Raw genomic sequence first — 14664 nt, 5'->3', positions numbered from 1 at the left:
GTAGACACCTGCCCTGGGGAGTGAGCAGTGAGAGCCACAGGCTGGGTGCCCAGTCCTGGGGTCCTACACCAAGGAGACAAGCTCCCCTGGAGGGTTGGAGGATGACTGGGACTAACAGGAGAGCTGTGGCAAGCCTGGACTCCACTCATGAGGAGCTTGTACTGACTTGCCCTCAAGGAAGAATCAAGCCCAGGACACAGAGGTCACCCAGTCCTGGGGTTGAGCCTGAGTGGTAGGTGCTTGTCAGTGTTGGCACTTCACTCAAGCACTGCAGCCCAGATTTCTGACAGCAGTTACAGCTCCTCCTGATACATGCCAAAGGGCCACTCGAGTCCACCCACCCTGTAGTGTGGTCCACAGCATGGGGTGCGTGTGGAGCCTGGGGACAGGGAGAGGGCTGGGAGGGACAAAGGGGACTTGCACCTGAGGCTGCATTTGAGTGGAGCGAGGGAAACAAATACCGGCACCTGCATAGGCAGTGTGGAGGGGACGGGTCAGACCTTTGTCTCTGGTCAGCATAAGCCGAGAACTCACATGGACCCCAACTGCTTCAGCACTCACACCTGGCTCTACCCTTAGCTCCTCCACCACCAGCCCTCCCCTCTACCACACTGACAACTGCCAGCATCAAATCCAGCTTTCTCACCGGAGACACTGGGAATACACAGTATAGGCAAGCATCCACTTAAGGACACACTTTCAAGACCATAATAGGTAAGTGTTTCACCTAAATTCATGGAAGAAGAGAAAGTTAAGCAAAATGAAAGAGCAAGAGAAAACTCCTGGAAAAAATTAGGAAATTATCAGATAAGGAATTCAAAGTGTTGATTGTAAAAATGTTAACTGAATTAGGGGAAAGAATAGAACTACACATTGATAATTTTAACAAGGAATTAGGAAATATACAAAGACTCAATCAGAAATGAACAAGTCAATAGCCAGCATAAAAGACATCAGAAAGATTAACAAGATTGTAAATGGAATTATTTTATTTTATTGAACTAATTTCTGAAAAAAAAAAAAGGTACATCAGAAGAAATGAATAACAGACTAAGTGATACAGAAGAATGAAAAAGTGATCCAGATGATAGAATAAAATGGAAATTGCTCAATCAGAATAGCAAAAAGCAAAGCAAATTTTAAAAAATGAAAACAGTCTAAGAGATTTCTGGGTGGGATAGCGTTAAATGCACCAACATTGACATAGTAGGAGCCCTAGAAAGAGGAGAGAGAGAGAATGGGATCGAAATGTATTTGAAGAAACCATGGTTGAAAACTTTCCAAACCTGAAAAAGGAAATAGATAGAAAACACAGAGGATTCCAAACAGAATGAATCCAAACAAACCCACGCCAAGACATATCATAATTAAAACAGCAAAAGTTAAAGAGAATACTAAAGTTGGCAAGAGAAAAACAGAGTCATATATAAAGGAATCACCATGTCTGTCAGCTGATTTCTCTGCAGAAACTTTGCAGACCAAAAGGGAGTGTCATGATATATTCAAAGTGCTTAAAGGGGAAAACCTGAAACCTAAGATACTCTGCCTAGAAAGATTACTATTAAGAATAGAAAGATAAAGGACTTCTCAAATAAGCAAAAACTAAAAAAAAAAATCATACTCTAGCTTCTCTAAAAGAAATGCTAAAGGATCTTCTTTAAATGGAAAAGAAATAAGAATCTAATAGGAAAGGGAAAACCTCACTAGGAAAGCCAAATATATAGTAAGCACTGGGGATTTACCATTTAAATAAGACAGTATGAAAATTAACAGACAATTATAAAAGCAACAGTAACTACAAATAACAGCTAAGGAATAAACATGTAAAATATGATTTCAAAACCACAGAATGGAGGGGAGAGAACAGGAGTACAAAGTATAGATCTTTTAGAATTTGTTTGAATTTAGATGACAATCTGTTTGAAAGTTCAGTTCAATCGCTCAGTCGTGTCCAGCTGTTTGTGACTCCATGGACAGCAGCACGCCAGGCTTCCCTGTCCATCAACTCCCGGAGCATATTCAAACTCATGTCCATCAAGTTGGTGATGCCATCCAACCATTTCACCCTCTGTCTTCCCCTTCTCCTCTTGTCTTCAGTCTTTCCCAGCATCAGGGTCTTTTCAAATGAGCCAGTTCTTCTCATCAGGTGGCCAAAGTATTGGAGCTTCAGCTTCAACATAGTCCTTCTAATGAATATTCAGGGTTGATTTCCTGTAGGATTGACTGTTTTGATCTCCTTGCAGTCCAAGAGACTCTCAAGAGTCTTCTCCAACACCACAGTTCAAAAGCATCAATTCTTTGGCACTCAGCTTTCTTTATAGTCCAACTCTCACATCTATACACGACTACTGGAAAAACCATAGCTTTGACTAGATGGACCTTTGTCATCAAAGTAATGTCTTTGCTTTTATTTTTAATTAATTTATTTATTTAATTGGAGGATAATTACTTTACAATATTATGGTGGTTTTGGCCATACATCAACATGTCTCTGCTTTTTAATATGCCATCTAGGTTGGTCATAGCTTTTCTTCCAAGGAGCAAGCATCTTTTAATTGAAACAAGTAGATGTAGTTACAGGTCAGTGTCAACTCCATGTAACCACAAACCAAAAACCTACAATAAATACCCAAACACAAAGGACCTAAAAGGAAGAAATACAGGCATACTACTAAAGAACATATTTGCAAATGATAGGGCCTACAAAGGGTTAATATCCAAAACCCTTTGGACATTTGGATATATTAATGGCTCATACAACTCAGTATTGAAACAAACAAACAGCCCAATCAGAAAATGGACAGTAGACCTAAACAGAAATTTTCCAAAGAAGATATGCAAATGACTAACAGGAACTTGAAAAAATGCTCAACATCACTAATTATTAGAGAAATGTAAATCAAAACCAAAGTGAGATATCACCTCACACCTGTCAGAGTGGCCATCATCAAAAAATCTACAAATAATAAATGCTAGAGGGATGGACCTGAGAAGGCAATGGCACCCCACGCCAGGACTCTTGCCTGGAAAATCCCATGGATGGAGGAGCCTGGTGAGCTGCAGTCCATGGGGTCGCTAAGAGTCAGACACGACTGAGCGACTTCACTTTCACTTTTCACTTTCATGTATTGGAGAAGGAAATGGCAACCCATTCCAGTGTTCTTGCCTGGAGAATCCCAGGGACAGGGGAGCCTGGTGGGCTGCGGTCTTTGGGGTCGCACAGAGTCGGACATGACTGAAGCGACTTAGCAGAGGGATGGACAGAAAAGGGAACACTGCTACACTGTTGGTGGGAATGTAAATTAATGCAGCGACTGTGGAGAGTAATATGGAGGTTTCCCAAAAGTTAAAACTAGAACTTACATATGATCCAGCAATTGTACTCCTGAATATATATATATGAAAACACTAATTTAAAAAGATGCATGCACCCCAATGTTCATAGCAACACTCTTCACAATAGCCAAGATATGGAAATAACCCAAGTGCCCATCAACAGACGATTGACTTAAGAAGATGTGATATATATATATAATGGAATGTTACTCAACTATAAAAAAGAATGAAATAATGCCATTTATAGCATGAATGCCTATCAACAGATGATTGACTTAAGAAGTCAATTGACTTAAGAAGTCAAATAATGCCATTTATAGCGTGAATGCACCTATATTCTCAGTGAAGTAAGACAGAGAAAGGCAAATACTGTAGGATATCACTTATATGTAGAATCTAAAAAAATAAAACATGTATAAAGATATAAACAGACTCTCAGGTATAGGGGGGGAGGGAAACCTAGAGGTTATAGCGAGAAAAAAGAAGGGGGAGATGGAAGATGGGGTATGAGATTAAGAGATGCAAACTACTTAAATAAAATAGATATGCATAAAGTAGATATGCAACAAAAATATGTTGTCTAGCTCAGGGAATTACAGACCTTATCTTGCAATAACTTTTAATGGAATATAATCTATAAAAATATTGAATTGCTATGCTGTGTACTTGAAACTAATATAATATTATAAATCAATTTTACTTCAATTTAAAAAGTTATCTGGCATTCTATTGTGGTATTAACATTAAAGATTTTAAACTAAAAATATTGTATTCCACTACCCATATTATTGCTTGATTTTATCTTTATTTGAGAGCCTTAATTTTTTTCTTTACATTCTTTGTTGTGTCATATCTTGTTGTTTTACAGTAGCTCAGTTGCTAAGTCATGTCCTAATCTTTGCGACCCCATGGACTGCAGCACGTCAGGCTTCCCTGTCCTTTACTATCTCCCAGAGTTTGCTCAAACTATGTCCATTAAGTCAGTGATGCCATCCAACCGTCTCATTTTCTGTCACCCCTTCTCTTCCTGCCCTCAGTGTTTCCAGAGTCAGGGTCTTTTCCAATGAGTTGGCTTTTCACATCAGATGGCCAAAGTATTGGAGCTTCAGCATCAGTCCTTCCAGTGAATGTTTGGGGTTGATTTCCTTTAAGATGGACTGGTTTGGTCTCCTTGCTGTCCAAGGCACTCTCAAGAGTTTTATCCAACACCACAGTTCAAAAGCATCAGTTCTTCGGCACTCAGCCTTCTTATGTGTTTTTATATTTTCCCTGAAAAAGAAAAGACTATGGTAGGATGATAGCAGACACATTAAAAGAAAAAAGATCTCTAGGAAACATAATAATTCCTGATTTTATTTCTCCCTGTAAGCAGGTACAAATAAAAACAGACTTCTGAAAACTTGCAGCCTAATATATTCTACTTATACTTAATAGACCACACTAAAATCAGAAATATCACTTGCAAAGTGATTATCTACCTTAACCACATTCACAATTATTTTTGTAAGTATTTTCACCAAAGATCTCTTGTCTTATCAAACAAAATTATATTAATTATTACCAAATATTTTGAAGGTACTTGACAGTAATTTTGGCCAGAAACCACATTTGCTAAAATGAGAAAATGTTTAGCATTTGGTCTATTTTGAAAGACACATTTTAAATTATTTGTGGGGAAAAATACACTCAGCATATAAGTATATTGCTAACTCATTTTTAAGCAAAATTAAATTTTTATTTCAAGTCAAGAAAAATCTCCTATATGAATGAAATATTTAGTGGCTGAGCTAAAATGCGACAGTATTGGTACATTTTTCTTGTAACAGCATGTTAGCTAGCATATAGGTGACAGGCCTTTTTAGTCATTGTTAGTGGGACTGTAAAATGATATAAACTGGTTGGAATAAAGTTTGACAACACATTCAGTACATTAAATATAAGATGTAAGTTAAAATACTAAAGTGAAAGTGAAGTCGCTCAGTCGTGTCCGGCTCTTTGCAACCCCATGGACTGGAGCCTATCAGGCTCCTCCATCCATGGGATTTTCCAGGCAAGAGTGCTGGAGTGGGTTGCCATTTCCTTATCCAGGGGATCTTCCCGACCCAGGAATCGAACACGGATCTCCTGCATTACAGGCAGACGCTTTACCATCTGAGCCACCAGGGAAGCCATGAGAGTATTAAATAGAATGTTCTGTGGTGTTATTGAAGAAAATATTTAAAGTCAGAAAAATCCCTAAAATTTATTAAGGAAAAATAAGTTTTTTAATAAACACTTTACACATTTTACTCTTTCCTTTACTTTCCAGTGATTAAAAAGTTATATATTCTGTCTCAGTTCAGTTCAGTTCAGTCGCTCAGTCGTGTCAGACTCTTTGTGACCCCATGAATCGTAGCACGCCAGGCCTCCCTGTCCATCACCAACTCCCGGAGTTCACCCAGACTCATGTCCATCGAGTCAGTGTTGCATATCTAAAGTATGTTGACTCAACTTTCTTACTCCCAATTTCCTATATATTTCACAATAATTTCAAATTTGAAATTTAGATTATTACTGACAAACTGCTTTTACTTTATTAATATCCCTTTTCAAGAATAATTTTGACATGTGTGTTATATTCCTTGACTATATTTTATGGTCAATATTTGAAAAAAAAAGCCTTAGGGTTTATGAATTTAATTTTTCATCGCTCTTTTTATTTACATCATATTCTTTCAGTTCTTTCATCTGTTATTTTGATTCATTTCTCATTTGGTTAGAATATGTCCTCAATTTTTTCACAAAAGTTTAAATGATCTATTTTCTGGGATTCTTTGAGTTTGAGAACATTTTTTCTATCTCATTTGTGAATGAATCATAGCTTCCCCTTATTTAGAAACCTTGAATTACAATTTTTCATTCTCAAAGCATATGCAGATGTGGTTCCCTTGTGTGAAGCATTTATGAAAAGAAGAAATGTAGACAAATTTGTTTCTCCTCCTTTTCTCTGTTACCTTGTGGTCTCTGTGCTATAGTTCATAACATTATTTTCAAATGCTGATTTTTTATTACAAGAAGACTGGATGTAATTCTCTTTCCTTTGATATATTTTGTTGGCATTTGGTGAGTCTTAATCTGAACTCACTTTTGCTTCATGTCAGGAAAATTTTCTTCTATTGTTTCCTATTATTATTTTTCCATTTGCTCTATTATTTTTCTGTCTGTAATTCCCTGCCATGTTTGCTTGTACTCACATACTGAAATGACCTATTTGTATACCATTTTGGCTCTTTTTTCTTCTCCCTTTAACTGGAAAAAAAAATCAGAGAATATAGGGGTATAGTAGTGTTTATAGTCAGTGGTTTCTTAGGGGTAGGATTAAAGGTAATGTAAAATTTTTAAACATTTTAAATTTCATGTGTCCAAGTTTTAAAGACATCTACAAATAATATATGTATTACTTCTGCAATAATAAAAAATGTTTTCAAAAATAAAGAAATAACTTGAAGAGGAAACATAAAAATTACAGGGAAAGAATTTCATTGCAATGCTTAGTGACCAACTCTGGCCATACTATTATAGATTCTTGTGTTTTAAAATCTGAGGGGGATTTAAGATTCAATAAATGATTTAGTGATGCTAATAATTATCACTATAATATCAGACAACAGGGGCTTCCCTGGTGGCTCAGTTGATAAAGTATCCACCTACAATGCAGGAGACACAGATTTAATCCCTGAGTTGGGAAGATGCCCTGGAGAAGGGCATGGCAACCCACTCCCATATCTGCCTGGAGAACCCCATGGACTGAGGAACCTGTTGGTCTACTGTCCATAGAGTCACAGAGTCGGACGTGACTGAAGTGACTGAGCACGCACACATGCATCAGATAACAAACATACGGGTAAAATTAGAGAAGAAGAGAGATTACGTTGCCTGAAAAGGTAACATTAAGATGAACTTAAAATTATTTTTCCAGAGTGTGACAGGCTTTCATACTGTAGTCACATATTTTCAACCCATGATCTGAACTCCAGTGGAAAGTTTAAGATACTGTAGCTTTTCCCCAACAACAAGGAGATGATTTTAGGAAACTTCCACAGTGGAAAACTTGGCAATTAAGGAATTTATGATTCAGTGTGAGAAATAAAACTAGAATAAATTCCTGAAATCCCTCAAAAATCTATTTAGTTACAATAAAATAATAATGAATGGTGCAGAAATAATTCCAGTTGCTATCTAAGCCTTACATTTATAAGGATATACATTGAGCTTTTAATTTTTATTTATTCTTCCAAACAGTCCAGAAATATTTTTGAATCTCCTCTAATGCTCCAAGTATTTTAAAGTGTTTTTGATCTGTTTTGCACTAATAGACAAATTAGTTATGCAGTGTTTGTAGTGATGGATTGCTTTGTATTTATGTTCTTGCCTATGTCTGGGTCTTCAAAGAATGATGCCTTCTGGATTCTAATATTTGGAATTTTGTGACCCCCCCCCCCACCTACCCCACTCTGAGTCCTGTCTTCATCAACATTTACTGGGTTAGTTTCACCCTTTACCTTCTTACAGATGATTCCAGAATGTGGCTGTAAGTGCTTCCTTGGCATTCCTTCTGTTTTTCTTATCTCTTTTTCTCTGATCTCTCAGTCTTTTTTCTTACATGCATGGAGCATCTAAGCCAGGAAATTTGATACTACCCACAATTCTACACATATTCTCAGTTCAGGCCACTTTTCCTGCCACAAAAAAGTGGCTGACCAGGTAAATCACTCAAAGCTCTGCTCACTGGGAAGAGCTTATCTTACTAATGGTTTTCAAGCCACCTTTGACTATGACTATGATGCAGCCCATCATCCTTTAATGGCTTGCCCCTTGTAAGATGATCCCTGATAATTATCTTTGAGATCTGGTTCCCCCATCAGCTTGTCTTACAGAAAATCCCATGAAGTCATTGATGAGAGTTGAGATGGGGCCACTGGGCCCTCCTGCAGCATATTTTGTACCTAGGAAAACCATCCCTATTTCATGCAATTAATCCCCACATTTCTCAGTGAGTCAAAGCACCATCTGATTCTACTTGGGCTCTATCTTACATGTTCCTTTTCCATGTAATGTTAGATTCCTGTGCTGCCTGCCTAATCAATATATAACTAAAAGAAACCAGTTCATGATGAAAGTTCTAGATCCATGGTCACTTGTTCTTAAACTTTCTATCTCTTTCAGCACATAGAAGGATGCTGATGTTTAATTCTTCATTGCAAATGTCATTCCCTTGTTTCAGAATCCTGGGGTCTTGCACTGTGACCCTCCCTCTGAAATTTGTCATGCACTCCTCTCAGCAGCGCTTGTCACCACTGACATGTGACTGTGTGACCCAAGTAGTGGGATGCAAACCCTGTAGCCTGCTCCCAAGATAGATCCTTTTCCTACTCCAGGTTCCACTCAAAGATCATAGAATTTAGGTCAAAGTAAAGTTCCTAGTTGTGTGGGCTTTATTAAATTGATTATACGCATTAGGTACAACCCTCAATGACTACCCATTTATTTTGTCCCTAGGAAAAATGGGCCCTATTTCATCCAATTAATAATCTCTTCAGTTCTCTGTGAGGCAAGGCCCCTTGGGTACCACCCTGCTCTCACTCATTGCACAGCTGTCCCAGAGTACCGGTGGTTAGTGCCACCACCTGGTATCTATTGCTTTGGGACTCCGCCATCCCCACTGCTCTCAATGAACAAGCTCTGTGTCAGCCTGCAGAGGAGAGTTAATGATGCAGGTGCCTTTCTCACTGGCACATTCACAGCAGCCATGTAAATACTGAGTCCTCTGGGCCCTGACTTAGAACATAATCTTCCATCCTCTCCAGCACGGGCTGCTTTACTGAACTTTTTAGTTCCTTCCTCAACCACCTGCCATAGTCATTCAGCTTTTCAACTTCACTCAGTGGGGCCATCTTGCTTTCCAGGCTTCCAGAGCCAGCCTCCCAACAAGTTTGCATCATCCCCTGGTGTCAAGTCCTACATCCTGACAGACCGACCCATTCTCTTCACTTTTGGCTGTATTCTAACCACCTTGATCAAGTACTCTCCAAATCCAGTCTGTAGGTGCCCCCCTGGTTTTTGCCTGTATATACTGATTTTCTTATTGCCCCTTTGGCACAAAGCTCTCACCAGGCTCAGGACATCTTCAGTAAGCTATGAGTTAACCTCAGTTTTTGGTTTGGCAGGCAGCAGAGGAGGTAGTGGACCCAGTGGACTTAGCGGTGAGAACTCCTGGCCTCTTCCCATACAGGGAGAATACTAACTCTTAATAGGGAGAGAAGCCATCTCTCCAGGCTCTGAGAGCTTGGAGCGAGGGGGTCAAATATCTAGGGTGCATGAGATTGACTAGGGGTTAATGCACATGAAAAATTAAAAGGAAAAAGGCAAAATTTGACAGGAGAGCCTCTGACTGCAATAAAAATCTGACTGAGAACATCCACACCAACAAGGAACTCCAGTGCAAAAAGACTACCTTATTGAAGGACCCTGGTACTTTGTGCCACACTTAGGCATTGGCTGGGGCTGCCTGGGAGGAGAGTGGTCTCAGCTGGAAAGCTGAAGTGGTCCCTGGAGTTGTAATAACTGCAGGTTGTCAGCTGATTGTGTTCCTTGCCTCTTAACGGCAAGGTCTTCTATGAAAGAAAGATCTCCAACGCAGAGTCCATGGCTGCCGCAGCCAGCAAGGTCCTCCCACAATGAGAACTTAGGGAGGAGGCATCAGTTTTGTAGGTTTCATCTCTCATTTTCTCCAGGGCACAAGCTCATGGAGAGACACAGAGACCAAAATAGCCCAAAACCACACATTGTTCTTTCTCAGGGATCCATCATCCAATTCTTTTGCAAGTTAAAAATATGCTCACAAGATTCAATTGCAAAATAAATACAAAAACTAAAATTATTTTCTTTAATATTATCCATTCACCATCTGTTGTTTTTTACTATAAGCATAGCTTGTTTTATTATGTTGCTTTACTGTAATTTGCAGATATTGCATCTTTTGCAAATTGAAGTTGGTAGCAATGCTGCACTGAGCAAGTCTTTTAGCGCCATTTTTCCATCAGCATTTGCCCACTTCATGTCTCTATGTCACATTTTGGTAATTGTCTCAGTATTTCAAACTTTTGCATTATTATTACATTTTTCTGTTGATTTGTGGTCAGTGAACTTTGGTGTTACTACTATGACTCAGTGAAGGCTCAGATGATGGCTAACATTCTTTAGCAGTAAACTGTCAGGGGCCTCCCTGGTGGCTCAGACAGTAAAGAATCTAACTGCAATGTAGGACACCCGGCTTTGATCCCTGGGTTGGGAAGATCCCCTGAAGAAGGGAATGGCAACTCACTCCAGTATTCTTGCCTGGAGAATCCCACGGACAGAGGAGCCTGGTGGGCTACAGTCCATGGGGTCACAAAGAGTTGAACACAACTGAGTGACTAACATTTTCACTTTTCAGAGTTCCATGTGCTATAACAGTAGGTTCTAAAACACTAGGTTATTGGAACACACACACACACACACACACACACACACTGGGATTTCCCTGGTAGTTCCGTGGCAAAAACTCCATGCTCCCAATACACGGGGCCCCGGTTTGATTGCTGGCCAAAGAGCTAGATCCACATGCTGCAACTAAGAGTTATCATCCTGTAACTAAAGAACTCATTTGCCACCATTAAGACAGTGTAGTCAAATAAATATATACATGGTTAAAAGTAATAATAATTTTTTTTTTAATTTAAAAACATGCAAGATGTGCCTTGCTAGGTGCCAGGCCTGTGCTTCCCCTACTCCAGGCCATGACTTATTAGTGGAATGAGAAATCAGTTCAGTGGGTTGTGACCCACTTTATTTTTTTTTAATAGAATGAGATAGGCTAGAACAGAAAATACCATTCTGTCTTTTACACAGTAAGAGTAAGTATCTTGTGAGAATTTTGTTTCTATTAGCTATTGTGTATGTGTGTGTGTGTGTGTGTGTGTGTGTGCACGCGTGCACTGGGTCACACTATTCTAGGCCCACTGAGTGCTGGCAACAGAAAGTTCATCTAAAATCAGCCACAGGAACTGATTCTTGCTCCTTCTTCAAATTAATTTCCACATGATTTCTAAGCCTAGGGTAAGACTGACTGATACAGCACCATACTACATTCTACTGTCTATCCCCATCAGAGAGGAAAAGGAGCTCTATGTAAAGGCACAAAGAGGTTTATGACAAGTAGGCATAACCATGAGATTTTAAAACACTCTTAAATAACAGGCAATTTACCCCCAAGCATCATAGTTAAGAGCCATTCGACTATGAAGATCAGAGAAAGTCAGGGCGGAACTTGGCAACTATTAGAATGACATCACGTGTCCACCAAACTTCCACGTTAACTACAAGCACTTCTACCGTGAGCACATTATCAGTTCCTCTGTGCTACAGTTTTTAAACATGCAGTCTTTGAAAAAGCTCCTTTGGAATTCTGTGCTTTTATATAGTTAAAGCTGTTTAAGTTTCAAAATAAGTTTTAATTTCCCTGCCAAGAGATAGCAAAATAGGACTTCTTGCTAATGACATACTAAAAGAGTATGCTGATTATAAAAAGTGGATTTATTTTCCTTAAGACAGTGACATTTTCAGGAGGACTATGGTTATTTATAAAACGGAAACCATATCAGGGAATGGAAAAAGTTTGCAATTATGACTTAGCTGGCACAATCTTCCTTGGAACCTTGGCTCTTCCTGTACCCTTGACCTGTGAGTGAGACTGACTTTTCTAGCTCACATGGTTACCCAGCAGGATAAGAAGAGCTGACACTTATTTTTCTGTAATGTTTTCTCCTCAACTATGTTGAGGTTTTCTAGTTGTGAAAAGTGTCAAGGGACTTCGCTGGTGGCTCAGTGGTAAAGAATCTGCCTGTCAATGCAGGAGACATAAGTTCAATCCCTGGTCCAGGAAGATCCCTCACGCTGTGGAGCAACTAAGCCCGTGCACCACAACTACTGAGCCAGTGTTCTAGAGACTGGAACCGCAGCTACTACTGAGCTGACACGTGCCCTAGAGACTGCTCTGCAACAAGAGGAGCTGCCGCAACAAGAAGCCCAGGCACTGCAACTAGAGAGCAACCCCTGCTCATCACAGCTAGAGAAAAGCCACGTGTCAACAAAGACCGTGAACGGCCATAAATAAACAAATATTTTTTAAGTGATCAAATCACAACTTAAGCTTTTAACCCAAATCTACCACATCGATTTCAGTTCAGTTCAGTCGCTCAGTCGTGTCTGACTCTTTGCGACCCCATGAATCGCAGCACGCCAGGCCTCCCTGTCCATCACCAACTCCCGGAGTTCACTGAGACTCACGTCCATCGAGTCAGTGATGCCATCCAGCCATCTCATCCTCTGTTGTTCCCTTCTCCTCCTGCCCCCAATCCTTCCCAGCATCAGGGTCTTTTCAAATGAGTCAACTCTTTGCATGAGGTGGACAAAGTACTGGAGTTTCAGCTTCAGCATCAGTCCTTCCAATGAACACCCAGGACTGATCTCCTTTAGGATGGACTGGTTGGATCTCCTTGCAGTCCAAGGGACTCTCAACAGTCTTCTCCAACACCACAGTTCAAAAGCATCAATTCTTCAGCGCTCAGCTTTCTTCACAGTTCAACTCTCACATCCATACATGACCACAGGAAAAACCATAGTCTTGAATAGATGGACCTTTGTTGGCAAAGTAATGTCTCTGCTTTTCAATATGCTATCTAGGATGGTCATAACTTTCCCTCCAAGGAGTAAGCGTCTTTTAATTTCATGGCTGCAGTCACCATCTGCAGTGATTTTGGAGCCCAGAAAAATAAAGTCAGCCACTGTTTCCCCATCTATTTGCCATGAAGTGATGGGACCAGATGCCATGATGTTAGTTTTCTGAATGTTGAGCTTTAAGCCAACTTTTTCACTCCTCTTTCACTTTGATCAAGAGGCTTTTTAGTTCCTCTTCACTTTCTGCCATAAGAGTGGTGTCATCTGCATATCTGAGGTTATTAATGGTAACCAAATCTACCTCATCTGATTTAAGGGTAAATTTAATAAAGCTTAAAGAAAGTTTAGTCGCTCAGTCATGTCCGACTCTTTGCAAACCCATGGAATGGGGTCTACCACTCCATGGTAGACTGCAGCCTACCAGGCTCCTCCGTCCATGGGATTTTCCAGGCAAGAGTACTGGAGTGGGTTGCCATTTCCTTCTCCAGAGGATCTTCCTGACCCAGGGATCGAACCCAGGTCTCCCACATTGTAGGCAGACACTTTACCATCTGAGCCACCAGGGAAGTCCTAATTTATCAAATTGCATCTGGACACAGCACCTTATATTTGTTATTTTATTATTGATGTCACTCGTTTGATTGCTTTTGCTGTTTTTAATCCCAAAGTTGCAGCTGCCTCAGAGAAAAATAACTTCATTCCACGTGGTTATCCTATCCAATCCAAAAAAAATAAATTTAAAAATATCTCTGAATTAGGTATTATATCAACTAACTTGAAACATGTATGTCTGTTTTATTTAAAGCACTAGCAAATTGAAATATTATAAAGGAGCATAATGATCTATATTAACAGGAAATAAAATATTAGACTCTGCCATCTATATCTGTAAACACTCTACACAATAGAATAAAAGGGTCAAAAGAGTGGTACTTGGGACTAGCCCTTAATCTATAATGTCTTTGGGACACATCTTGACCTTTTAAAATGGCTCTTCTTCTTTTTAAGGGGGCAGAGTTAGCATCCGCAGTTGAATCAGGAAAAAGAAGAGCTCCACTCTAACATCTTTAAGCTTACCTTTAGAACTGAGCATTTTTATAGAGGGCAACTTCCCATTTGCTGAGGAAATAACATCCTGGAAAATGAGTCAGAAATAAATATCCTCAGTTTAATGCTATATAAATACATTTGCCATAAGTTTCATTAAATATTCATGGTACACACATGTACAGGTCAAATTACCTTTAAATATTACATTTCTTTCCAGTGGTAGAAAATTTCAGATTCATTCCATGTTTGGAAGGAGCAGCGATGGGACACATGCGTTAGTATCTGCCAGCAAATTCAGCTGCTGGTTTCACTTAACTCACCAAAATGTGAAGTAGCCTCAAGTGTCTTGTCTATCTCCTAGAAATCACAGATGGAACTTAAAGCCATCCTAAAATCCTAAGTATTTTACACATACTTTAAAGAAGAAATGGATTGTTTGGTGCCTCCTGTATAATATGCCTCAGGCATGTTATACAAATCTCAGTTAATACAACCAAATCCATGAAGTAGGACTGATCATCC

At 39.5% G+C, this 14664-nt stretch overlaps 1 long non-coding RNA gene across 1 annotated transcript in view; it reads right to left on the bottom strand.

Annotated features, from left to right (window-relative positions):
- Positions 1-4121: 4121 nt before the first annotated feature.
- LOC100847841 (uncharacterized) overlaps positions 4122-14664 on the bottom strand; it is a 37732-nt gene continuing 27189 nt past the window's right edge. The window contains exons 5-6 of the long non-coding RNA XR_003031555.2: positions 14170-14227; positions 4122-4605 (exon numbers count right to left, since the gene is read on the bottom strand). This is a non-coding gene — a long non-coding RNA (uncharacterized lncRNA). The remainder of the gene's footprint in view (positions 4606-14169; positions 14228-14664) is intronic.

This window comes from Bos taurus, chromosome 21, assembly GCF_002263795.3.
Source record: "Bos taurus isolate L1 Dominette 01449 registration number 42190680 breed Hereford chromosome 21, ARS-UCD2.0, whole genome shotgun sequence".
Lineage (NCBI taxonomy): Eukaryota > Metazoa > Chordata > Mammalia > Artiodactyla > Bovidae > Bos > Bos taurus.
This window is presented reverse-complemented; position numbering and strand designations above follow the sequence as displayed.